The sequence below is a fragment of the Vombatus ursinus genome, unplaced genomic scaffold, assembly GCF_900497805.2.
Source record: "Vombatus ursinus unplaced genomic scaffold, bare-nosed wombat genome assembly UNPS02014807.1, whole genome shotgun sequence".
Classification (NCBI taxonomy): domain Eukaryota; kingdom Metazoa; phylum Chordata; class Mammalia; order Diprotodontia; family Vombatidae; genus Vombatus; species Vombatus ursinus.
This window is the reverse complement of record NW_020954585.1, coordinates 43,194,639-43,219,566: the sequence shown is the minus strand read 5'-3', so window position 1 is coordinate 43,219,566 and position 24,928 is coordinate 43,194,639. Positions and strand designations below refer to the sequence as shown.

Here is a 24,928-nt window from a genome sequence, read left to right as displayed (position 1 = left end):
CTAACTGCCTATGTCTTAATTTAAATTCTTCTAAATATTAGTGACAGAGCATTTTTTTATGTGGCTATTGATACTTTGGATTTCTGCCTTTGAAAACTGCTTGTTTATATCCAGTGACCATTTGTCAATTAGGGAGTGGCTCTTGTTCTTTTTTTTTCCCCGTGGGCATAAAAACACCATGTTATTTTGTACCCTCTGACCTATATCTACTAGGGGAAACTTGGAAGAGTGAGAGGTGGGGTAGAAGAGGGTGTGAGGAAAGGATTATGGAGTGGGAGATATCTGTTTATCGAGTCCATTTAGTTTTTGTACTGAAAGCATTCCTCTCCTGTTTCATTGAGAAAATATGTACAGATGAGTACCTCTATAATTGTATAAGCATTATAGTTAGCAGAAGAGTCAGTCTTCAAAATAGCTCCTCTTCTCCTGGCCAACTATGCTGAGGATGAGGATGCTGCTGTTGCAGTTGGCCATGCTGGCAGAGAACTTTGATGTTGGGTGTATCATGGAAATCTGTCAGGCAACGGGCATTGTACAGATCCCTTTTGGATTCACAGGGTGGCATGTGGTACTGGTACCACTTCCTTAATCTTTCATTGGCTTCTTCAATATACTTCAGATCATTCTTATTTCTCATGACCTTGATACTGAAGTTAGTATAGTAACCAACTCTATTCTAGTTCCCAGGAATGGGCTTGGGATCAAACATTATGATCATCCCAAAATATTCACACACACCCAATGGAGGATGAAGTGGGTAACCTAGAGATGATCTCCTCTTTTAATCCCTTCACAGGGTCCTACCTAAAACTCCCACTGATCTGGTATTACTTTAGCATTTATACCCCCAGTTTTGATTCTAGCATATAGGCAAGCATAGTAATGAACTTCCTCTATATCCCATCCATAGGCTTTATCTGCTCCTCAACCATAATAACACACATCTTGGGGCCCAGGGAAGCCATTGAAAGACCACTCAAAAAAGTTACCCATTTGTTCTCATGAGAGTATACTTCTGTCCTATGCCAAATCAGGGTTTCCTATTGGTCAACATATCCATTATCTGTTTATAGGTACACCTCAGGTTGGTCTCTGCAGTCTTAGAGTTGTACTTGAAAACCTCACAGAAAACCAGTTTATTTGTTTCAGAAGGGGTCTCAGAATAGAGCAACAGAAATAAAGTACATGTCACTCTAAAAGCCTTCAACCTGAGAAATGTTGGAGTCATAAAACTTTCATCTAAGTATTCTTAGGGTCATAGTCTAGAATCTAGGTTTTATACAAGTTTAATGCCTTCAATCCATATACATATAACCAGGACTTTGTTATCATGAGACTGGGTCAAATATATCTGCTTGATAATTTTGTTCAAATGGGAACTGGCTGAGGTGGCCATGTTGAAAGCCGTGCTTGGCCTGCGAAGCGTACGGGAACCACATGTCAAAGTGGAGAGTGTGGGGTGATTGTGCTGATGGTTGTTGGCTGTCCTAGTTGGTGGTTTGCATGGTGGTTGCGGCTGAGGCCATGGCCCCTGCTTCCATTCTCCATTTGAATTAGTTCCCTATATATCAGAAATAAGACCTTTATCAGAGAAATTTACTACAAATATTTCCTAACCTCCCCCCCTCACCCACTTTCCTGGTTCTCACCTAATTTTAACTGAATTGGTTTTGCTTGTGAACAAACTTTTAAATTTTAAATAACCAAAACTGTCCATTTTATCTCCTGCAAACCTTTCTATCTCTTGTTTGCACATGAACTTTCCCCTATCTATAGATCTAACAGGTAATTTCTTCCTTGTTCCACTATATCACCCTTTATATTTAAATCAGGCACTCATTTGGAGCTTTTCTTGCTATATGGTATGAGATGTTGGTATATAACTAGTTTCTGCCAGATTGATTTCTAGTTTTCCCAACCGTTTTTGTCAAATAGTGAGTTCTTGCTCCAATAACTGGGATCTTTGTCTTTATCAAACATGAGGCTATTGTGCTCATTTGCTTCTGTATATTGTATATCTAATCTGTTCCACTGGTCAACTGATCTATTTCTTACCCAGTTCCAAATTGTTTTGATGATTATGGCTTTGCAGTATAGTTTGAGATCTAGTTCTGCTAGGATACTTTTTTCCCCCACTTTTTTCATTATTTACCTGGAGATTCTAGGCCTTTTGATCCTCAAGATGAATTTTGTTTTTATTTTTACGCGCTCTATAAAGCAATCTTTTTTGCAGTTTATTTAGTATGATACTAAATAAGTCAGTTAACTGAGTAAGTCAATTTATTATATTAGTTCAACCTACTCATGAGCAATTAATATTTCTATAATTATTTAGATCTGTCTTTATTTGTATAAAGAGTGTTTTGTAGTTTTATTCATACATAACTCTGTGTATCTTAACTAGAAGTCTCCCAGGTATTTCATGCCTTCTGTAGTAATTTTAAATGGAACCTCTCTTTCTATTTCTTCTCACTGGATTTTGTTGGCAATATACAGAAATACTGAATACTTATGTGGGTTTATTTTATATCCTACAACTTTGCTAAAGTTGTTAATTATTTCAATTAATTTATTAGTTGACTCTCTAGGGTTCTTTAAGTAAACTATCATGTCATCTGCAAAAAAAACAAAAAACAAAAAAACAAAAACAAACCCATTAATTTTGTTTCCTCTTTACCTACGCCTATTCTTTCAATTTCTTTTTCTTGTCTTATCACTACAGTTACCATTTCTAGAATTATATCAGATAGCAACGGGGATAATGACATCCTTGCTTTACGCCTGCTCTTATTGTAAAGACCTCTAGTTTACTGCTATTTTAGATAATACTGGCTTTTTGTTTTAGACATACTACTCATCATGTTAAAGAAAAATCCATTTATTCCTATGCTTTATAGTGAGTTTTTCTTTTCAGAGCAATAAATGTTGTATCTTGTCAAAATATAATTTTTGTTGTTCTTGATTATAATACATTCAATTATGTTCATCATTTTCCTAATCTTGTACCAGCCTTGTATTCCTGGTCTAAAATCAGTCTGATCATACCATATAATCTTTGTGATATGTTGCTATAGTCTCCTTTCTGAAATTGCATTTAAAATGTTTTGCATTAGTATTTATTAGTGATATTGGCCTACAGTTTTCCTTTACTATTTGGACTCTCACTGGTTTAGGTAGCAAAACCATATTTTTATCATAGAAGGAATTTGGTAGAATACTTTCTTTTCCTATTAAACAGCTTTTGTAGTACTGGAATTAATTATTCTTTAAATATTTGATAGAACTTGCTTGTAAATCTATTCTGAGGTTATTTCCTTTGGAAACTCACTTATGGTTTATTCAATTTCTTTTTCTGAGATTGATTTATTTAAGTCCTCTATTTCTTATTCTACTAATCTGAGCTCTCAACATTTTTTCACAAATATTCATCCATTTCATTTAGATCATCAACTTTATTGGCATATAATTAGGTAAAATAATTTCTAATAATTTATTTTATTTCTAATTTATTGGTTGTGAATTCATCTTTTAAATTTTTGATACTGGCAATTTGATTTTCTTCTTTCTTTTTTTAATCAGACTGATCATGTGTGTTAGAATTGTATCTTGTTCTGGTTTCCCTGACCATCCCTCTCCCCCTGTAGTAAGTATAGTAGGCAAGTTTGTAAGTAGCCAGTATAAAGTAGCAATAGCAGGGAGTAAGATTGCAAAGCAGAACCTAGAAATCTTATACAAACTGACCCAAAGATCAAAGGAGAATAATTTACAAATTGTATCATATATTAACCAAAAATCATGTCCTGGTAATGTGTGCTGAATCAGAAGATGCCATCTGTGCTTTGCTGTGAGTACCTTTTGTATGATATGTAAATCTTAGATAAATTCCAGGCATTCACAATAAGACCTTCAGAACACCAGTGATGTGGCTATCTTTTTTAAAATAATATTTTATTTTTTTCCCAATTACATGTAAAAATTATTTTTAACATTCATTTTTTTTAAAGTTTTGAGTTCCAAATTTTATCCCTCTGTTCCTCCCCCCTCCCTGAGATGGTAAGCAATCTGATATAAGCTACACATGTGTAATCATGTGAAACATATTTCCATATTAGTCATTTTGTGGAAGAAAATTTGATCCAGAAAGAAAGGAAAAAAGAAAGAAAGAAGGAAAGAAAGAAAGAAAGGAAGGAAGGAAGAAAGAAAGAAGGAAAGAAAGAAAGGAAGGAAGGAAGAAAGAAAAGAAGGAAGGAGGGAAGGAAGAAAGGGAAAAACAGTATTCTTCAGTATGTATTCAGATGCCATCAGTTCTTTTTCTGGAGGCAAATAGCATGCATCATCATGAGTCCTTTGGGATTGTCTTGGATCATTGTATTGCTGAGAGTAGCTAAATCATTCATAGTTGTTTATCATACACTATTGCTGTTATTGTGTATGATGGTCTCCTGGTTCTGATCATTTGATTCTGCATTAGTTCATGTAAATCTTTCCAGATTTTTTCCTGAAATCATCCTGCTCATTTCTTATAGCACAATAGTATTCTGTTACAATCATATACCACTTCTTGTTCAGTCATTCCACAATTAATGGGCATCCACTCAATTTCTAATTCTTAGCCACCACAAAAAGAGTTGCTATAAATATTTTTGTACAAATAGGTCCTTTTCCCTTTTTTAAAAAAATCTCTTTGGGATACAGATCTAGTAGTGGTATTGCTGGATCAAAGAGTATGCAAGTTTTATAGGCCTTTGGGCATAGTTCCAATTGTTCTCCAGAATGATTGGATTAGTTCATAATTCCACCAAAAGTACATTAGTGTCCCATTTTTCCCATATCTCCTCCAGAATTTATTATTTTCTTTTTCTGTCATATTATCCAATCTGATAGGTGTAAGGCGGTACCTCAGAATTGTTTCAATTTGATTTTCTCTAATCAATAGTGATTTAGAGCATTTTTTCATATGACTATAGAGAGCTTTGATTTCTTCATCTGAAAACCACTTGTTCATATCCTCTGGCCATTTATCAATTGAGGAGTGCCTTGTATTCTTATAAATTTGACTCTATATATTTGAGCTCTGTATATATTTGAGAAACAAGGCCTTTGTCAGAGACACTTGCTGCAAGATTTCCCCCCACCTCCCAGTTTTCTGCTTTCCTTCTAATTTTGGTTGTATTGGTTTTGTTTGTGCAAAACCTGTTTTAATTTTAATCAAAATTATTTTTAAAATGGAGACCATAGAATAATTTGCCTGTCAGATCTATGGATAAGAGAAGAATTTAGGACCAAATGAGAAATGTAAAATGGACATGCGTATGTTAACTTTAACATTTTACTAACAACTTTGAGAGGATTTGGATGTTAATGAACTAACCCCAAAGTGGCACAGATAAGAGTTAGTCTGTTCCCCCCAAACCCTATAAAATGAGACCTCAAACTCCTGCCCCCACCCCATGTAGCTTTCTTCCATCTCCATCAGGACCATGATGCTCAGTGCTCCCAACTCTAATCCATGGTCACATAAGTGATTCTCAGTGCCTCTCCCCTTCCCCATCTTCTTCCTCTTGCTACCTGCATTCCTCTACCACTCTATCCCCTGTCCCTTTTGCCATTGCCTCTGTGCCACTTTTTCCACAACTTGTCTCTGTACTTTCTGTGCTCTTTGTCCATATACCTTCTGTGCCTTATTAAAGAGTGATTATAGCCTCACTTCCCACCTCCATCATAGCAGGCCTGCCCCATTTAATACTTTCATAAATTAATTAGAAATTCGCTGTGTTAATAGTTATAGTCCATAAGTATGCAAACCACGCTAATGGTTTGTTTATTTTACTTTCCTCCCTCCCACATCCAGCTGTTAGCGTTATTTATTAATTCAATATTGTTGTTGTTTGTTTTTGTTTTTAATTTCATTATTATCTTTTTTTGTTTTTCAGAATTTCTTACTGTTGTTCAGTTGTTTCAGTTGTGTCCAGCTTTGTGACCCCATTGGGGGTTTTCTTGGCAAAGATGCTGGAGTGGTTTGCCATTTCCTTCTCCAGCTCATTTTACAGATGAGGAAACTAAGGCAAACAGGGTTAAGTGACTTTTTCAGGATTTCACAGCTAGTGAGTATCTGTGACTCAATTTGAATTCAGGTCTTCCTGACTCTAGGCCTGGTGCTCTATCCACTGTACCACCTAAATGACCATTTCAGGATTTCTATTTTGTGTTTAATTGCAGGTTTTTAATTTGTTGGTTTTCTAGGGTTTTTTTTTAGTTGCATGGCCAAATTTTGAATTTGCTCTTTCTCTCTTGATGAAAATGTTTGGAGATACACATTTTCCCTGAAGGACTGCTTTGGTGGTTGGTGTATCATCTCATTGTTGTCATCATCTGTAGTGAAATTATCAGTTACTTCTATGATTTGCCTGTAAACAGGCAAGGTGTCCATGACCTCAACAATTATCTATGGAGGAATTTTCCACCAATTTCTCAGCAAAACTCTGCCTTCTTGTTGAAGGTCTTGACCATGAACTCAGATATCATATTATTATTTTTTTTTCTGTCAGCACTATTGTAAAGTGAAATTGTAAAGTAGTAAGTTTTAGCTTTTTTTAATGTGAGAGATATATTGGTTGTGAGTGTCTACAATTTCTCCTTCCTCAGAAACTCAAAAATATAAGCCAATACATAAACATAGGTCTTGCCCAAACATCAGTAGGTAGGAAATAAAGTGGGGGGCACCATTTCTTAGGGAGTCCCAGGCATGTTCTGGGAAAGCCACATGTTAACTCAACTGAGATTTTCTTTTTTGTTCAAGTGAGATTTTCATTCTGGTCTCCATGTCTCTATGATGTTTATTGGCCAGTTAATTTTGCCCAACTCTTCATGACCCCATTTGGTGTTTTCTTAGCAAAGATACTGGAATGGTTTGCCATTTCCTTCTCCAGCTCATTTCACAGATGAGGAAGTAAGGCAAATAGGGTTAAATGACTTGTCCAGGATCATATAGCTCGCGTGTGAGGCCAGATTTGAACTCAAATCCTTTTGACTTCAGGGCTGGTACTCTATCCACTGTGCCACCTAGATGTCTACAGCAAATTCAATAGTATCTGGTTAAAATGTTCAGGGTATGGATGCCTTTGAGGGTGGTAAGGTAGAGTTCTAGACATTTTCTTTCCAGCCACAGCTAACATCTCTTTAAATAATGCACTTTCATATTTAATGACTTCGTCTGAATGGATCTTGACAGGAAGTCCATGCACTGATAAATACGTCTTCCACAACATGTTAGCAACTATGGAAGTTTTCTGGTTTCTAGATGAGTAGGCACATGTATATTTTGCTAAATGGCCACTCACCTTTAATGTAAGACTTCTATTCTCATTATTTTCCTTCACAGATAGGAAGGCATTGCGGTCAAGTTCCAAAGGTTTGCTAGCATTCATATTCTCCAGATAGGAAGCATGAATTTGTAGCACTTTTCTTTCTGCACAATAGGCACAAATCTCCCACTTCTTGGTATCATCTGTAGCCCTCTTAGACCAGTAGAATCTGTTTCTTATCAGCTCTAGGGTCTTCTCTTGACCCATATATTTAAAGTTATCATGTAAATTGATGTAAGGAACAAGCATTTATCCAATGCCTACTATGTGCCATGCCTGTGCTAAGTGCTTTACAAATATTATTTCATTTGATAGTTTTCATAGCTATAGGGTAACATATACTGAGGAACACTAACTGCTTATTGGTACCATGTGTAGGATAAGTGACAGTTCAGTTCAGTTCCCAGTTCTAGTTTCCACCATTGTCTCAACAGTAAGGTGTCTTCATAAGACTGGGATTTGAGTTTCCTACCATCATCACCTCATTTCTTAACAAGTATTGCTTCTTGTTGTCCCTCATCAGCCATCTGTTTTTACTGGTGGTCATCTACAAATCAGCTGATTCAGATGATTGGTCATCTGATTGGTCAACAATCAGATGATTGGTTCAATGAAGTGAGAGTCAGTGACATTGCTCGAGTGCTATCTGGTAGAAGTCTCAACCTCTCAGGAAAAGAAATAGAGTTAGCCATAAGTGAGCACCAAAAAAATGGAAAAAAACCAGGATAGATTTACAAGCAAATTCTATCAAACATTCCAAGAACAATTAATTCTAATACTAGAAAAGCTATTTGAAAAAAATAGGAAAGGAAGAGGTCCTACTAAATTCTATGACATAATTACGGTTGTGCTTAAACCAGGGAGAGTTCAAATTGTAAAGGAAAACTATAGGTTTTCACTTCTTTTGGTATCACTGTAACTTTTGTGTCATGGCCTTTGGGATAGGACATCTGCTGCCACACCATTCTTTCTTGACTGGTATTGTATCCTCAATGGGTGGTTTGCTAGTGTTGCTTCTCTCTCTTGCAAGCAGTACCTAATTTAGCACTGGTGAGAATCTGATTAATTGGGTTGTAGCAGTTCATACTTGCAACATACTTGTACTTCTCGGTGAAAGTCCACTTCAAAACCAAGAACTTCTGCTTGTTTGTGGGGTAATGAATCTTGCAGTTACTCAAGAATCTGCTGGCAACAAAGGGCTATAAAACTGTGCATGCCCTTTGATCCAGCAAAACCACTGCTGGGTCTATATCCCACAGAGATTAAAAAAAAAAGAAAAGAAAAGCATCTATTTGCACGGAAATATTTATGGCAGCTCTTTTTGCGGTATCTAAGAATCAGAAATTGAGAGAATGCTTATCAATTGGTAAATGATTGAATAAGACGTGGTATATGATTGTGGTGGAATATTATTGTGCTATAAGAAATGACGAGCAGGCAGACTTCAGGAAAACCTGGAAAGACTTGTATGGACTGATGCTGAGTGAAGTGAGCAGAACCAGGAGAACACTGTACACAGTAACAGTGATATTGTATGATGAAGAATTGTGAATGACTTAGCTACTCTCAGCAATGCAATGATCCAAGATAATCCCCAAAGGACTCATGATGAAGCATGCTATCTGTCTCCAGAGAAAGAAATTATATTATCTGAATACTGACTGAAGTATGCTATTTTTTCTTCCTTCCTTCCTTCTTTTATTCCTTTTTTCTCTTTCTTTCCTTCTTTTCTTCCTTCCTTCCTTCTTTCTTCCTTTTTTCTTTCTTACTTTCTTTCTTTCTCTCTCTCTCTCTTTTTCTCTTTCTTCCTTCCTTCATTCTTTCCCTTTCCCTCTCCTCCCTCCCCTCTTCCTGAGATGGTATGCAATCTAATGTAGGTTATACATGTGCAATAATTTAAAACATATTTCCATATTAGTCATTTTGTGGAAGAAAACTCAAACCCCCAAAAATGAAAAAAGGAAAGAAAGTGAAAAATAAGATGCTTTGGTCTGTATTCATATTTCAACATTTCTTTCTCTAGAAGCAGCTAACATTTTTCATCTTGAGTCCTTTGGGATTGTCTTGGATCATTGTATTGCTGAGAATACCTAAGTCATTCACAATTGTTCATCGTACAATATTGTTTTTACTGTGTACAATGTTCTCCTGGTTCTGCTCACTTCACTCTGCAACAGTTCATGTAAGTCTTCTCAAGTTTTTTCAAAATCATCCTGGTGATCATGAGATCTTGAGAGTTATGCCAACAGACTGCAAGCTTCTACTGATTGAAAAAGCTTTGATTATGTTCTCAGAGACAGATAGTATTTCATATCTAAGGGTCTAGCTATAGACAGAGAGAGGCACAGCACCACAGTGGTTGGTCACTAGGTTATGATTTCTTTTGGCCATGACAATCCATGTAGCACGTAAAAACAGTCCCTCGATATTGCATACTCCATTCTTTTTCTACAGTGATAGTTACAGGATGGCAGAAAAACGATTAGAGCAAACAGTTCTTGGACTGTCTGCAGTCCGATGTGTGGTCTTCATCCAATGACTGCTCTGCTGATACAATACTGGTGAACTTGAACCATCTCCACGTTGATCTAAAAGAAACTGGAATATGTAAAGTAATTGTAGCTAAATGTACGGATGGCTAACAGGATTCCCCCAGAGAGATGAATAAAGGAGTAGGTGGACTCCTTTTTTTCCATGGGAGAGTTGGTCATCTTGGCTTAGAGTGCAAATGAAATGAACTACAAAGAAGATGATAGCAGCTTCTGCGCTAACATTTGCTGCAGAAGATAACAAATAGTAGAGGAATTTAATGAGAACCTTGATAAGATCCCCCAAATTAAGTCGACATACAATCTGATTCTTGATGACTGGCGAAAAAGTGATTATGAGGGAGGATAAAAAAATATAACGAAAAATAAGAAGTAATGTGGAGTTCTAGTCCTAAGACCAGGGAGACCTAGGTTCAAGTCCCACCGCAGACATTAAATAACTATGTGATATACCATGTGCAAATTATTTAATCTCTCAGTTCCCACAAACACACCCCAGTCTATCATGAGTACTTTCTTCGAAAAGAGTCAGAAGGCATTGGATGTGGCAAGCATTTTACATCACAAAATTACTTATATCTTAACAGATAAGAAACAGAAGACAGAGTGGTGAAGTGGAAAGAATACTAGATTTGGAATCAGAAATCCTAGGTTTGGATTTTGACTTTGCTATTCACTACCCATGTGATGCATAACCTCTTTGAACCCTTTTCTTCACCTGCAAAAGGAGGGAGTTGGATTGGATTATCTCTAAGATCCTTTCCATCACTAAACCTATGTGGTAGGTGCAATATCTACTAGAGCCCCTGCCATGTAGGCTGGGCTAGTTTTCCCCTAAAAGGTAGGGAAGTTATCTCCAAGTTTTAATTGATCGGAAGAATTAGAGCTCTAACCATTGAGGTAGTTTCCTCGTCACTCAGGGCATAAAGAGGCCAACCCCTAACAAGTCAGAACCTGCTCAGACTTGACAATATGCTTAAAGTGAATGAATGAGAGAGGGCACCAAAACCAATAATCTGATATGTTGCCTGAATCAAGCTGCCACTGATGCCTGTACATGAAATATAAGATTTTTTTTCAGATAAAAAACAAACAAAAATAGAAATTCTAATAGTTTCCTTGTGTACCCCAATTTGGAGACCACTTTTTTAATTTATCACAGAATTGCAAGGTGAAAAGTGAACTTCAGTGACCATCTAGTCTAACTCAAGCCTGAAAAATAATCTCTACAATTTACAAGAAAAGTGGTTATCTAGTCTTTGTTTAAAGACCTCCAATGAAGAGGAACCTGAGACAGCCCCTTTCACTTTTCAGCAGCCCTGATTCAAGTCTAAATTTGTCTCTTCACAACTTTTCCCACCTTGTCCACATGATAGTTACCATGTGTTCCCCACCTCTTTTCTAGGCTAAATATCTCAAGATACGTGAACATACCATTACATATCATGAACTCTAAACCCTTCGTCATATTGGTTACAGCTAGCTGCCACCTAGATGCTCTCCAGTGTACTAATATTCTTCCCAAAATGTGGTGCCAAGAACTGATATAGTATTCTTTTTAATTAATGTTTTATTTTTCCCAATTGCATGTAAAACAATTTTTAATATTCTCTTAAAAATTTTTGAGTTCCAAATTCTTTCCCCTCCCCCCTCCCTCAGACAGTAAACAATTTTATATAGGTTATACATATTCAATCATGCAAAACAGATTTCCATATTAGTCATGTTGTGAAAGGAAACACAGACAAAAAAAACCCCACGAATAAAATAAGTGAAATAAAATAAGAAAGTGAAAAATAGTGTTCTTCAATCTGCATTCCGACTTCATCCTTATCAACCTTCTTTGGAAGTGGATAGCATTTTTCATCATGAGTCCTTTAGGATTGTCTTGGATCATTGTATTGCTGAGAGTAACAGCATTCACAGTTCTTCATCATACAATATTGCTGTTACTGTGTACAATGTCCTCCTGGTTCTGTTTACTTCACTTTGCATCGGTTCATGTAAGTCTTTCCAGGTTTTTCTGAAATCTGTCATTTCTTATTTTACTTGTCATTTCTTATAGCACAATAGTATTCCATTATAATCATATACCACAACTTGTTCAGCCATTCCCCAATTGATGGGTATCCCCTCAATTTCTAATTCTTAGCCACCACAAAAAGAGCTGCTATAAATATTTTTGTATATATAGGTCCTTTTCCCTTTTCAAAAAAAAAAATCTCTATAGGATACAGACTTAATAGTGGTATTATTGGATCAAAGGGTATGCACCATTTTGGGCATAGTTCCAAACTGATTTCCAGAATGGTTGGATTAGTTCACAACTCCACCAATAGTGCATTAGTGTTCCAATTTTCCCACATTCCCTTCAACATTTATCATTTTCCTTTTCTGTCATATTAGCCAATCTGAGAGGTGTGAGGTGGTAACTTAGAGTTGTTTTAATTTGCATTTCTCTAATCAATCATGATTTAGAGCATTTTTTATATGATTATAGATAGCTTTGATTTCTTCATCTGAAAATTGCCTATTCATGTATTTTGACCATTTGATATAATATTCAGTATGTGGTTTGATCATGTCAGAGTACAGTAGGGCTATCACCTCATTATCCTTATCGTTATTATTATCAGTTACATTCAGCTCCTCCCTCTGACATATTACCCCTATGACCTACTTGCTTAACTTCTAATGTCCTGGTCAATCTTCCAAGACTGTAGATTGTGGATGAGTGATTAAGTATTGGTGAATAAAGTTTCCACAGCGGAAGTTATTTATTTTGATGAAATCAAAGGTCCAAACAATTAAAAAAGTCTTCTCTTAAATAGTGCCTAAGATTAAATTAGTTTTCTTAGTTTCTATATCATGCTATTGATTCATAAAGAGCTAAGAATCCATTGGAATCCTCAAATTAAATAAAAAAGAACTGTGCTCTTGCCTTATTTCCCAATATCTTCTACTTATGAAGGTTTTTTTTTTAACCCAAGTTTGCTCCTATCAAATTTAATCTTATTTTATTTGGCCCAATGTTCTGGCCTGCCAAGACCTTTTTGAAAATTGACATTGTTTTCCAATGTGTTAGCAGCTTTAAAATGTTATCAGCAAATGTGATAAATGTTGTTTTTGCTTTTATCAAAAGTATTAATTAAAATGTTAATTAGCACAGCTCAAACATAGATTCCTGGTGTACTCCACTGGAGACCTCTTTCTCAGCTAGCATTAAACCTGTAATGACTTCTCTTTGGCTCTGACCATTCAACCAGGTCAAAATCTACTTATCTGTAATATAATTTAGCCTCCATCTCTCCATCTTGTCGACAAGAACGTTATGAGAGAATTTATCAAACCCTTCACTGAGGCAGCATGAGACGTCTCCTCCCCACAAAAGCACCTTTTCCACATTGGTGAGGAAAGAGCAAGCCTAGTCCGTGAGCCTCCTGGGGACAGGGCTCCAATAGCCACTCTTTGTGCAATCTCTGTTTGAACCACCAGGTGGTGCTCCAAGCCCTGAGTTATCTTGAGGGAGAGATCCTGTGTACAGGATTAGACCAAGCTGTGCTCCTCAGATCTAGTCTTTATTTTAGTATCTTACAAAAATCAAGGTCTGTCTTGTTTCAGTCTAAAGCATCAAACATGAAGATTTCCAATAACAATTTAAAATCTATCCAAATGGTTCTTGTTCCCATTCCCATGGAATTCTTACCTACTTCCCAATCTTGATTGACCAGAAAGCGAATTAATTATACATATGCAGGTGAAATGGATTCTTTAGTGAATAGAAACTAATAAAGTATGTCTCTAAATGAGACTTCTAAGTTGAAGTGGTTCCGTTGAATTCCCTCCCTCTCATTTGGGGCAAGCCATTAGGTTCTCATAGGGAAAGGATAGGTGTTCAGAGGTCTTCAGTCAGCCAGCCAGTCAGTGAAAATTTTAAAATTATCTACTATGTGCCAGGCACTATGCTAACTGCTGGAGAAACAAAGACAGGTAAAAAGACTTTGTTCTCAAGAAGTTCACAGGACAAAGGGAGAGACATCATTCAAATAACTAGGTACAGGGACAGCTAGTGGTAAAGTGGATAAGGTACCAGCCCTGGAATCAGGAGGATGTGAGTTCAAATCTGGTCTCACATATTTACTAGCTTGTGACACAGGACAAGTCACTTAACCCTAATTGTCTCCAAAAAACATAATAGCTAGGTACAACAAGCTATATTCGAAATAACAGAGGAAAGGCACTAGAATAAGAAAAATGCTTCCAAGTGTATCCCACCTCCATATCCAAGTTACAAGTGGGGCAAAAGGGAACCATCTCATTACATCTCTTAGGTAATTATTTAAATAAGATTTCTGTAGAGAAGACATTCTTTTCCTGGCTAATCACCAATCTGTCTTCTCCCCAAGGGTAGATGACACTTTTTCCAAGAATTAATGCCGAAGGGTCAGTCTATCTATTTGGCATGTCTGGAGTGTTTTCTGTGTTTTCTTCTCTAGCTCCCTCTGGAGTATTTCCTCTAAAGGAAGTGACTTTCACTGTATTCATCCATCCCCATTAGCTGTTGCCCCAAATGCCTTCTCCCTTTTGTAGCTCAATTCTTTGAGAAGGCTGTGTACAATAGTGCCTCTACTACTTTTCCTCTTACTCTCCTTTTAGTTCTCAACAATCTGGCTTCTGACCTCATCATTCAAACAAAATTGCTTTTTCCGAAATTACCAATAATCTCTTAATTGCCAAATCTAATGACTTTTTTTCAGTCCTCATCCTTTTTGGCCTCTCTGCAGCTTTTGACATTGTTGAGGTCTCCCTTTTTTCCTTGATACTCTCCTCACTAGGTTTTCAGGGAACTGTTCTATCCTGGTTCCCCTCCTACCTGTCTGACCACTCCTTCTCAGTCTTCTTTGCTGGACCTTCATCCAAACAATGCTACTAAAAATAAGGGTCCCCCAAGGCTCTGTCCTGGGTCCTCTTCTCTTTTCCGTCTGGACTATTTCGCTTGGTGATCTCATTAGCTTCCATGGTTTCAATTATCCCTGTGCTGATGATTTTCATATAAATTTATCCAGCCCCAACCTCTCTCCTACCCTCCGGACTCTCATCTTCAACTGCCTATTGGACGTCCCAAACTGGATGTCCCACAGACATCTTAAGCCCAATATGTCCAAAATGGAATTCTCCCCTCCCTCTAAACTTCTCTATTGTGTTCCACCCTTCTCCCAGTTAGGCTTAAACCTAGGTCTGAGGAGCACTTTTCCTATCTAATCTGTTGCCAAGGGCTGTCCATTTTTTGATTAATTATTTTTAATATTATTAATTATTTTTAGTGTATTTTTCCCCAATTACATGTAAAGACAAATTTTAACATTCATTTAAAAAAATGAGTTCCAGACTTTCTCCCTCCCTCCCTCCCTCCCTTACCTCTCCTATCCCTAAGACAGTAAGCAATTTGTAGATCATATATGTACAATCCTGTAAAACAGATTTCCATATTGGTCATGTTGTGAAAGAAGAAACAAAAGCCTGTCAATTTTACCTTCATAACAACTCTCATGCATGACTCCTCTCCTCGGACACTGCTATCACAGTGGTGCCGGCCCTCATTACCTGGTGCCTGGACTGTTGCAATGGTCTGCTGATTGGTCTGTCTGCCTCCACTCTGTCGCCACTCCAGTCTATCCTCCGCTCAGCCGTGAAATTAATCTTCCTAAAGCTCGGATCTGACAGTGTCACTCCCCTATTGAATAAACCGAACCTCTAGGATCACCTCTAGAATCAAATAGAAAATCCTCCGTTTGACTTTTAAAGCCTTGGATAACCTGGACCCTTTCTACTTTCCCAGTGTTTTTAATACCTTCCTCCCTGCCCCTCCGCCACTCCCTGACGCCATACACTTTATGATCCAGTAACACTGACTTGTTTGCTGTTCGTTGAACAAGACCCTCTACTCCTGACTCCAGACATTTTCTCTAGTTGTCCCAAATGCCTGGAATGCTTCCTCTGCTTCCTGTTTCCTTCAAATCCAGATCAAATCCCCTCTTCTACAAGAAACTTTCCTGATTCCCCTCAATGCTAGTTCCGTCCCTCTAGTGATATATTATCCCCAGTTTATCTTGCATATATCTTGCTTGTACATAGTTATTTGCATGTTGTCTCTTTATTAGGCTATGAGCTCCTTGAGAACAGAGACTGTCTCTTGCCTTTCCTTGTATGGCCAAAGCTTAACACAGTGCCTAGTACATAGTACGAGCTAAAGAAATGCTTATTGACTAAATGTCCCAAAGCAGCCCAAAATTCAATTGACTTCACCTCAGAGTAAACTCTGTTTGTATTAGTTGTCTAAGGTTACTCAAGCCATGAGCAGTCCTTCCCCGTGGCAAGAAAGGACTAAGATCCCTCCTGGATGGGGACAGTGCAAGGTAAATGCAAAGCAAAATAAAATGAGGTCAAGCAAGCTTTACACTAAAAGCCAGGTAAACTATCCCTGCAGCATTCTCCTGATCTACCAATTCAGTGATCCGGTCAAAAAAGAAAATAAGGTTAGCCTAACACGATCTTTTCTCATTGAAGTCACACTGGCTCTTTGTGATCACTTTCTTTTCTAAATGTATACCACCCATTCCTTTTATTTTTACACACTCTAGAATTTTATTAGGAATTGAAATAAAGATCACCAGTTTAGAGCTCACAGATTTCATTTTCCTCCGCATTTTTGAAAATCAAGACATTTTCCTTTATTTGATGCTGTGGTGGGTCTCCTGTTCTCTACAATCTTTGAAAGATTGCTGTCTGTAGGTTAACAATTACAGCTGCCAATTCTTCTAGCACAGAAGGCAGAGAATGTTAAAACACAGTGGAGAATGTTAGAACTGGAGTTAGGAAGACCTGGATTTCAATTCCATCTCTGATACTTAACAGCTGTTTGAACATGGGCAAGTCACAACACCTTTGAACCTGTATCTACATCTTCAAAATTGGAATAATAATGCATGTAATACCTACCTCACAGTGCTGTTGTGGGACTCAAATGAGTTAGTATATGCAAAATGCTTTACAATCTTTAAATAAAAATATAAAATAGAAATATAAATAAAAACAAATATAAATATTTATGACTTAAATATATAATCTATTATGATATATAATAGAAATAAATTTGTAACATGAATACAAATGTAATAATATAATATAAATACTATATTACATGATATAAAGAAATTTATATAAATATAATATAACTATGTGGACTTTAAAGGTCTATAAATATATGTTGGATATTTTTATGATTGTTTGAGGATATGTCATGTGAGCAGGTAACTTAAATTCATTGAGAACATCTACGTGCTGTTTTGCTATTTCTTACTTATCTTGTGTCTCAATTCTGTCCTAATCATATATATTTTGTCCTTTCTAGTCTGATGAACATTCTCTTTGATAGAGAAAACAGGAGAAAAACAAGTCCGGAGCAGCTCTGCTTTCTCTGTCATCAGTTATTTTTCCACCCACCCTTAGCAGAAGTTTCATTCCTTTTTTGATCCTCCTGTTTCTGCCCTCCTCCCGCAAGATAGTGTTTTAAGAAACCCAAGCAAACCTTTTTTATTGTTCTTAGCTTTCCTTGCCAGCCTCAGCTCATTCTGATTTTAACACTACTGATGCTGTTCTGACAAGATCATTCTGAAAAGACCTTTTCTATCTGTATTCTTCCATTTGCCTTAGCTTCCATCTCCTGTATATGTCTTCTAAAAATCTAAGTTTGTTGATGAATGTCCTGTGCCTCTCCATCAGTCTTTTAGACAGCTCACCTTCTTCCTCCTCATCAGAATTCTTTCTTGTTCCATCTTTAGAACTTCACTCCTGTGGAGCAGCTAGGGGGCGCAGTGGATAGAGCACCAGCCTGGATTCAGGAAGATCTGAGTTCAAATGTGACCACAGACACTTGACACTTACTAGCTGTGTGACCCTGGGCAAGTCACTTCACCCCATTGCCTAGCACCAAAAAAACAAAACAAAACAAAAAAAACCTTCATCCCTCATTGCTTCTTCTCTGTTATCCCTCCTGGGCTAACTTCCCCTGCAGAATTTTATTCTATGGGATTGTACCTAACCTTCCTCTGAAATCTTTGAAATTTGCTTTCCCAAAATCTAGAATGTACACAAAACTTTGCCAAATTTTCCTCTCTTTCTGTATCATGAACTCTAAGAAAAAGTGATCACTTCTCCTCAAAGTTTCCCATCACATCCAGTGACCAATTCCTTCCTGTTTGTGAGAAGCAGACCTAGAATAGAATGTTTTTGTGCCAGGAAAATCTTGAGGGATATTTTTCACTTCCTAAATTTGAGCTTCTTGACTCAGGTAAGTGAGATACTGATGAGGGAAAGAAGACCAGAGTTGAGTTCAGCTCCACTTAATGTCCTTGTCCTAGTCAGTCATAGCTCATGTTAGTTATCAGGTCAGGACCAATGGTTCTGCCATTACCCCTCGGGGTAAAAGGCTGACCTTTCTCCAAGATTATCATTGGTCTTAAGATCAAGTTTAGCTTCAGGACTTTTCCAGGCACAGCCATCTCCTCCGGGTGCAGAATGACCTGACAGGCCATGTACCATGTGAGAGAGAACATGGTAGGCATGAAGTGGGACACAAGTGGCTTGTGGAGACCATCTTCTTTCTTTCTGAGAAGGTAAACCTGAGCCTCCACCTTCTGATAGTACTGTGTGGAGGCTAGTTTGATTGCCAACATACCCTACTGAACACCCTTTCTCTTTAGTCTCGACCTCTTTCTCCTTTCTGTCCCCCTATCAATGTACCTTGGTTATCTCCAGCCTCAGCTCAATCCAAACTCTGGAGTGGAGAAAGTAGGTGCTGGGGGAAATTCAGGACTGTGGTTTGGCAAAGCAGAAAAAGAAGCAATAGATTAAGGGTAGAGGACAGTGTATAATAAGAAGGTCAAACAGAGGATCAAACAGAGGTGAAGGGAGGAAGAGAGAATGGAGCAGGGATGTTAGACAAGGACAACAAGGAGGTGTGGAGGAACTGGAGTTCGGGGTGAAAATGTAGAAATGTTTCAGGAAGAATAAAGCAAATGGTAAGGATAAGAAATGGAATAATAATAATATACAGGATAGAATAATAATTAAATAAATAAATAGAAATAATTTTAAAAATAGTAATAAATGGAAGGAAGAAATTCTGGATCATGGAGCCAACACATTCATAAGTAATGGTAAATTCAAAGGTATGACTATTCCTATGTGTGGCTGAGGTGAAATTAAGATACAGATAAGGGGAGTTGAGGAAGTGGAGGAACTGGGAGGCCAGAGCGTTTGAGAGGACAATTCTGCGTCTATTGAAGTCCCTGAGTACGAGTGCAGAGTTGGGTTGGAGGGGACCTGTGAACCATACGCTGACGTTTTTAAGAAATGCAGGGGAATTGCCTATGGGTTCATAAGTAACCATGACAAACATCTGTACTAGATGGTGTGAATTAATGGAGTGAACTTAAAAGCAACAAGAAGCAAAAAGTATGTCTATTCCTTCTTTCTAATAAGATGGGGGGTATAAAAGAAGGGTCACCTGGTATTAGAATGGGTAGCTAGGGATGCAGTGTCTTCTGCATTTCAATTAGGGAAAGAATATGGAATGTGAAGTGAAGCAATCCGAGGTGAAGTGAAGCAATCCAAGCTGAAGTGAAGCTTATTAGCAGTACAGCAGGAATTCTAGAGGGTGCAGAGGAAAAGGAGGGCAGGGCAGGATGTGGACTATGGTAAGGTAGGGCTAAGGTGAATGAGGGAAACGTGGCAGGTATGTTACGAGGCAGCTAGGTAGCTCAATGTATAGAGTGTTGGACCTGAAGTCAGGAAGACCTGAGTTCAAATCCTTTCTAGACCCTTATTAGCTATGTGACACTGGCCAAGTCACTTCACCTCTATTTGCCTTAATCCACTGGAGAAGGAAATAGGAAACCACTCCAGTATCTTTGCCAAGAAAACCTCATGGACAGTATTGGTGTGCTGTGGTCCACAGGTTCATGAAGAGTCAGCCATGACTGGACAACAACAGCAGCAGGAATATTGGCTGCATTTCTTTGTGTCCAGGGATGTTTGTATCAATCCTGAAAGGTGACATTTGTCTCATGTCCAATGTCCTGGGTAACATTGTCCCATTGTGGTTAGTTAGCACGTGTGTTGTTCTATGTAAAGGGCACAGGTATGATTGGGACACCACTTGGTGAGGTACGTGGAATATGGGGGTATGCCCAGCATTTGGAAATATTTGAATTTCTGGCATATTGATACAATAGCCGGAGGAAGGTACTTTTATAGACATCCTGACAATATGACAAGCCTGAAGTGATGGGGCAGTCTCATTATGATAATTCAGATCAGTCTATAATTCACACGACAAGAAAAGAATGGTTCAAAATAGTTCTATAAGATCTAGCCAAAAGGAAACCAGCTACGTCTATTTTGGGAGCCAGGAACTAAGGACCTGTTCCTTTCCCAGAGAGTGGAGTAAGATGGTTATGATACATCCTCTTCATTCTGGAGTGGCACATCAGTGAATTTCACGTAGCTAATGCCCATTTTCTCTTGTTGCTGATACACTTCATGCTCATAAGACTATGGACAACACATTTGTTCATTTAAGTCCAGTTTCAGCACACTTATTAGTTATTTTTAAAAGTCCATTTGACCATTTTACTATCTCCACAGGCTTATGGTGATATGGGCAGTGAAAATGTTATATCTATAATCCCTTGCACTCAGTCTAGGAATAAATTCCTTCAAGATGTTGTTTTTTTTTATTACTGTTTCAGTATCTGCTTTTTCCATAGGTAGGCATTCTAAGAGTCATCCTGAATACATAATGCAACTCTTATACCAGACAGTCAAAAAAGCAGCACTTTGGCATTTGACTAAAATTAACCTGTGTATTTATAAATAGAACAACTCATGCAGTACAGTTGAACCACAGAAGAGAAATATAAAGCAATCCCATCACTTTTAATTCTTTCAGCTAGCTCCTCTTTTTATCTTGTGTGCTAATCCAGGTTATATGTGAACAAGCTATGGGTACACAGGCATATGGAAAGTATGAACCTGGTCCTTGTACATCTACGTATGGAAGTGAGGCCCTGGAGGCAATCACCCTCCAAAAATCAAGGGTTCTTAACCTTTTTTGTGTCATGGACCCATCTGGTGAAACCCATGGGCCCCTTCTCAGAGTAAGGTTTTTAAATGCATAAATAAAAGATACAAGAATACAAAGGAAATCAATTATATTGAAATACAGCTATCAAAATTATTAGAAAACAAACAAACTTCAGGTTCACAGAGGCCAGGTTAAGAACTCCTGCTGTAGATTACTGGGAGTGAAAAAAAGTTCCCTGCCATCTCCAAGAATCTTTCTCAGTTTCTGGGGCCTGATCTTAGAAAGTGGTAACAACCTTAAAAGTCAATTAGAGGAGCACAAATCAACTTGATTGTGTCTCAGTTTTGCTGTTTATTATCTGTATGTTCACAATCCAACACCAATTCCAATTGCTTCTCTTACCGAGACTTTTATTACTGCTACTATAACTTTAAGAACTGGATAGAATGGTGAGGGACTGACCTCTGGGATGCCAGTTTTAAGAGAAAGTTTGAGAGAGACTGTGGAGAAGACAGATAAAGAAAAACATTTCTTTGTAGAATTATTTAACTCATGTTGTGAAGAAATACTGCAAAGAGAATTCACTGAGGAGACTGGAGATTTTAAACTGTTACTGTGGAGAGTTAACTATTATGACTGGAAGGAGATTGAATGAGAGGAAGGATGAGGAAAAAACCTATTTACTGAGAAATCGAATTTAACTCTTGTCTTGAGAAGAAATATAGAGTGCTGTTGAGAAACTTTAACTTGTATCCTGAGTGAACTGAATGGTGGAACCATTTCTAGAATTAAGGAGAATTCCTCTGCAGTATTAGTTATTGGTAGCTATGACTCTGGCTGTGATTTTTTTTATACCTAAAATATTATAAATACTTATTTGTGTTTTTGTGTTACTAATTGTATACTTCATAACTTTATCTAAGTCCAGGAGATCAGTGTGTTCAATCCCCTTTCCTTTTTTGTTTTTCCAATATTTGCCTTTTTTTTTTTTAAGGCAATTGGGGTTAAGTGACTTGCCTAGGGTCACACAGCTAGTAAGTGTCAAGTGTTTGGTCTGAGGCTGGATTTGAACTCAGGTCCTCCTGATTTCAGGGCCAGTGTTCTATCCACTGCGCCACCTAGCTGCCCCATCCCCTTTCCTTTGTTAAAAAAAAATTATAGATCTGAAACTAGAAGAAACCTTGGAGGTTGTACAGTGAGTTACAGAGAGGCTAAGTGACTCTTGGATAAGTCACAACCTCACTTTTTTTCTTAATTCTCATCATTTTTTACCTCTTGGCAGCATTTTAACACTTTAACCACTTTCTCCTGCTGGATGTTTTAGCCCCTCTTGGTTTTTAATGACACATTTCCCTTTTTCTTTATCTAGCTGCTTTTCATTCTCCTTTTCTTGTTCACCATCTGTATCATGCCCTTACTACAGATGTACCCCAAGGCTTTGTCCTGAGTCTTCTACTATTCTTTCTCTACACTTTCTCCCTTGGTGAATTCACCATCTCCCATGGGTTTGATTATCATCAACTCCTAGATCTATATTATCCAGCCCTAGTCTGTCTCATGAGCTCCGTTTAGACATTTACAACTGCCTGTTAGATATTTAAAACTGAGTGTCTCATAGGCAACTCAAAATTCAATGTATTCAAAACCAGAACTAATCTTTGCCTCCCCCTACCCTCAAACTCGACCCTCTTTCAAATTTCTCTACTTCTGTCAGGGGCAACAATGTTATTAGTCACCCAGACAATGACCTTGGCATTATTTTCAATTCTTCACTCTTTTTTGTTCCTCCTATCCAATCAAATGCCAGATCTTGTAATTTTTACCTACACAGCATCTTTTGTATCCATCCCCTTTTCTCTACTTCTATGTTCATTACCTTTATCCGGGCTCTCATTACCTATTGCTTTAGTTAATACAATAGCCTCGGAATTGGTGTCCCTGCCTTATGTCTCTCTCCTCTCCACAGGTGCCAAAGTGACTTTCCTAAAGTGTAATTTCTGACCATGTCACTCCCCTATTCAATAAACTCTAATGATTCCCTCTTGCCTCCAAGCTAAAATATAAATTCCTCTGTCATTTAAATCACTTCACAACCTTTCACTTAAATCGTTTCACTACCTTTCAAGATTGTTTGGTGATTATGAGCTTAATTGATTAATTGATGAGAGCCTGATTATACATTACCCCCTTTCCACAACTCTAAGGTCCATACAAACTCATCTTGCTGTTCTTCACACATGACACTCCATCTCTTATCTCTATGCCCTTTACCAGCAGTCCCCTGCACATGGAATGCAGTCTCTCCTCACATCCACTTCTGAGAATGCTTTCTTTCTTTCAAAATTCAGCCAAAGTGTCACTTTCTATGTGAAGACTGCTTTGATCCCTCCAGCTGCTAATGATTTCCCACTTCAAAATTTACCTTGTATTTATCTTGTATATATTCAGTATATTTAATGCAGATGCTGATGCAATCCCTCATGTGAAAGAGTTTAGGGAGCCTGCTTCTGAAAAGGTATGATAATGTGTGATGAAAGTGCCCTGTAGAGATCTGGAGCATGATTCAGTATTCTGTACCTGGTTCTGGTCTGCTAACCATGTGGTAAAGAGAAACCTCTTGAATGGTTATGGAGCAAGTCCTGGGATACACTAAAAAGGTCACTAGGTAGCTAGGACTAGGGTCCTGATTCAGGTTCTACATCAGTTCATGTAGATCTTTTCATGCTTCTCTGTATTCATCACATACATCATTTCTTACAGAATAGTCATAACCCATTACATTCATGTACCACAATTGTTTAACCATTTCTCGATTGGTGAGCCTAGATTTTCCAATTCTTTTCCAATTCTTGCTCTCACCAAAAAATGCTGATCTAAACACTTTTGGTGTATATTGGGACTTTTTTTTATTGATAGTTTCCTTGGAGTTATAAACCTAGCAATGGAGTCTCTGGTTCAAAGGATAAGGGTATCGTAGTCATTTTATTTGCATAATTCCAAATTACTTTCCAAAATAATTGTACCACTTTACAGCTCTGCCAACAATGGACTAGTGTGCCTATCATTCCGCAACCCCTCCAACATTGAATATTCCCATTTTTTTATTATATTTGCCAATTTGCAAAGTATAAGGTGAAACCTCAGGGTTGTTTTGATGTGCATTTCTTTTTATTAGTGATTTATAACATTCTTTCATGTGGCTGTGAATACTTTGAAGTTCTTTTTAAAATTGTTTGTTCAGGGCAGCTAGATGGTACAGTACATAGAGCCTTAGATTCAGGAAGAACTGAGTTCAAATCTTGCCTCAGACACTTGACACTTACTAGCTGTATGACCCTGGGTAAGTCACTTCACCCCATTGCCTCACCCCCCTCCCCCAAATAAAACAAACCAAAAAAAATTGTTTGTTCATATCCTTTGACCATTTATCTATTGGGGAATGGTTGTTTGTCTTATGTATGTATATTTATTAATTGTTTATATATCTAAGATACCAAACTGTTATCAGAGAAATTTGATACACAGATTTTTTTCCCATTTAATTGCCTTCTTTCTTATCCTAGATGCATTAATATTGTCTGTGCATAAGTTTTTCAGTTTCATGTAATCAAAGTTATGTACTTTATTTTTTGTAATTGAGTCTATCTCTTATTTGGTTAATAATACATCTTACACCCATAGCTGTGAGAGGTATATGATCTCCTTCTCTTCTAATTTTTTATAGTTTGATTTTTAATATGAAGGTCATGCATCCATTTAGAATGCATTGGGGAAAATGGTATAAGACGTTGGTCTAAGACTAATACATGCCAGATTGCTTTCTAGTTTTCCCAACAGTTTTTATATTTTTTTAATCATAAAAGGAGGTT

The 24,928-nt window shown here is 37.5% G+C and overlaps 1 pseudogene; it reads right to left on the bottom strand.

Annotated features, from left to right (window-relative positions):
• Positions 1-299: 299 nt before the first annotated feature.
• On the bottom strand, positions 300-1,396 carry LOC114052212 (annotated as a pseudogene).
• Positions 1,397-24,928: the final 23,532 nt, after the last annotated feature.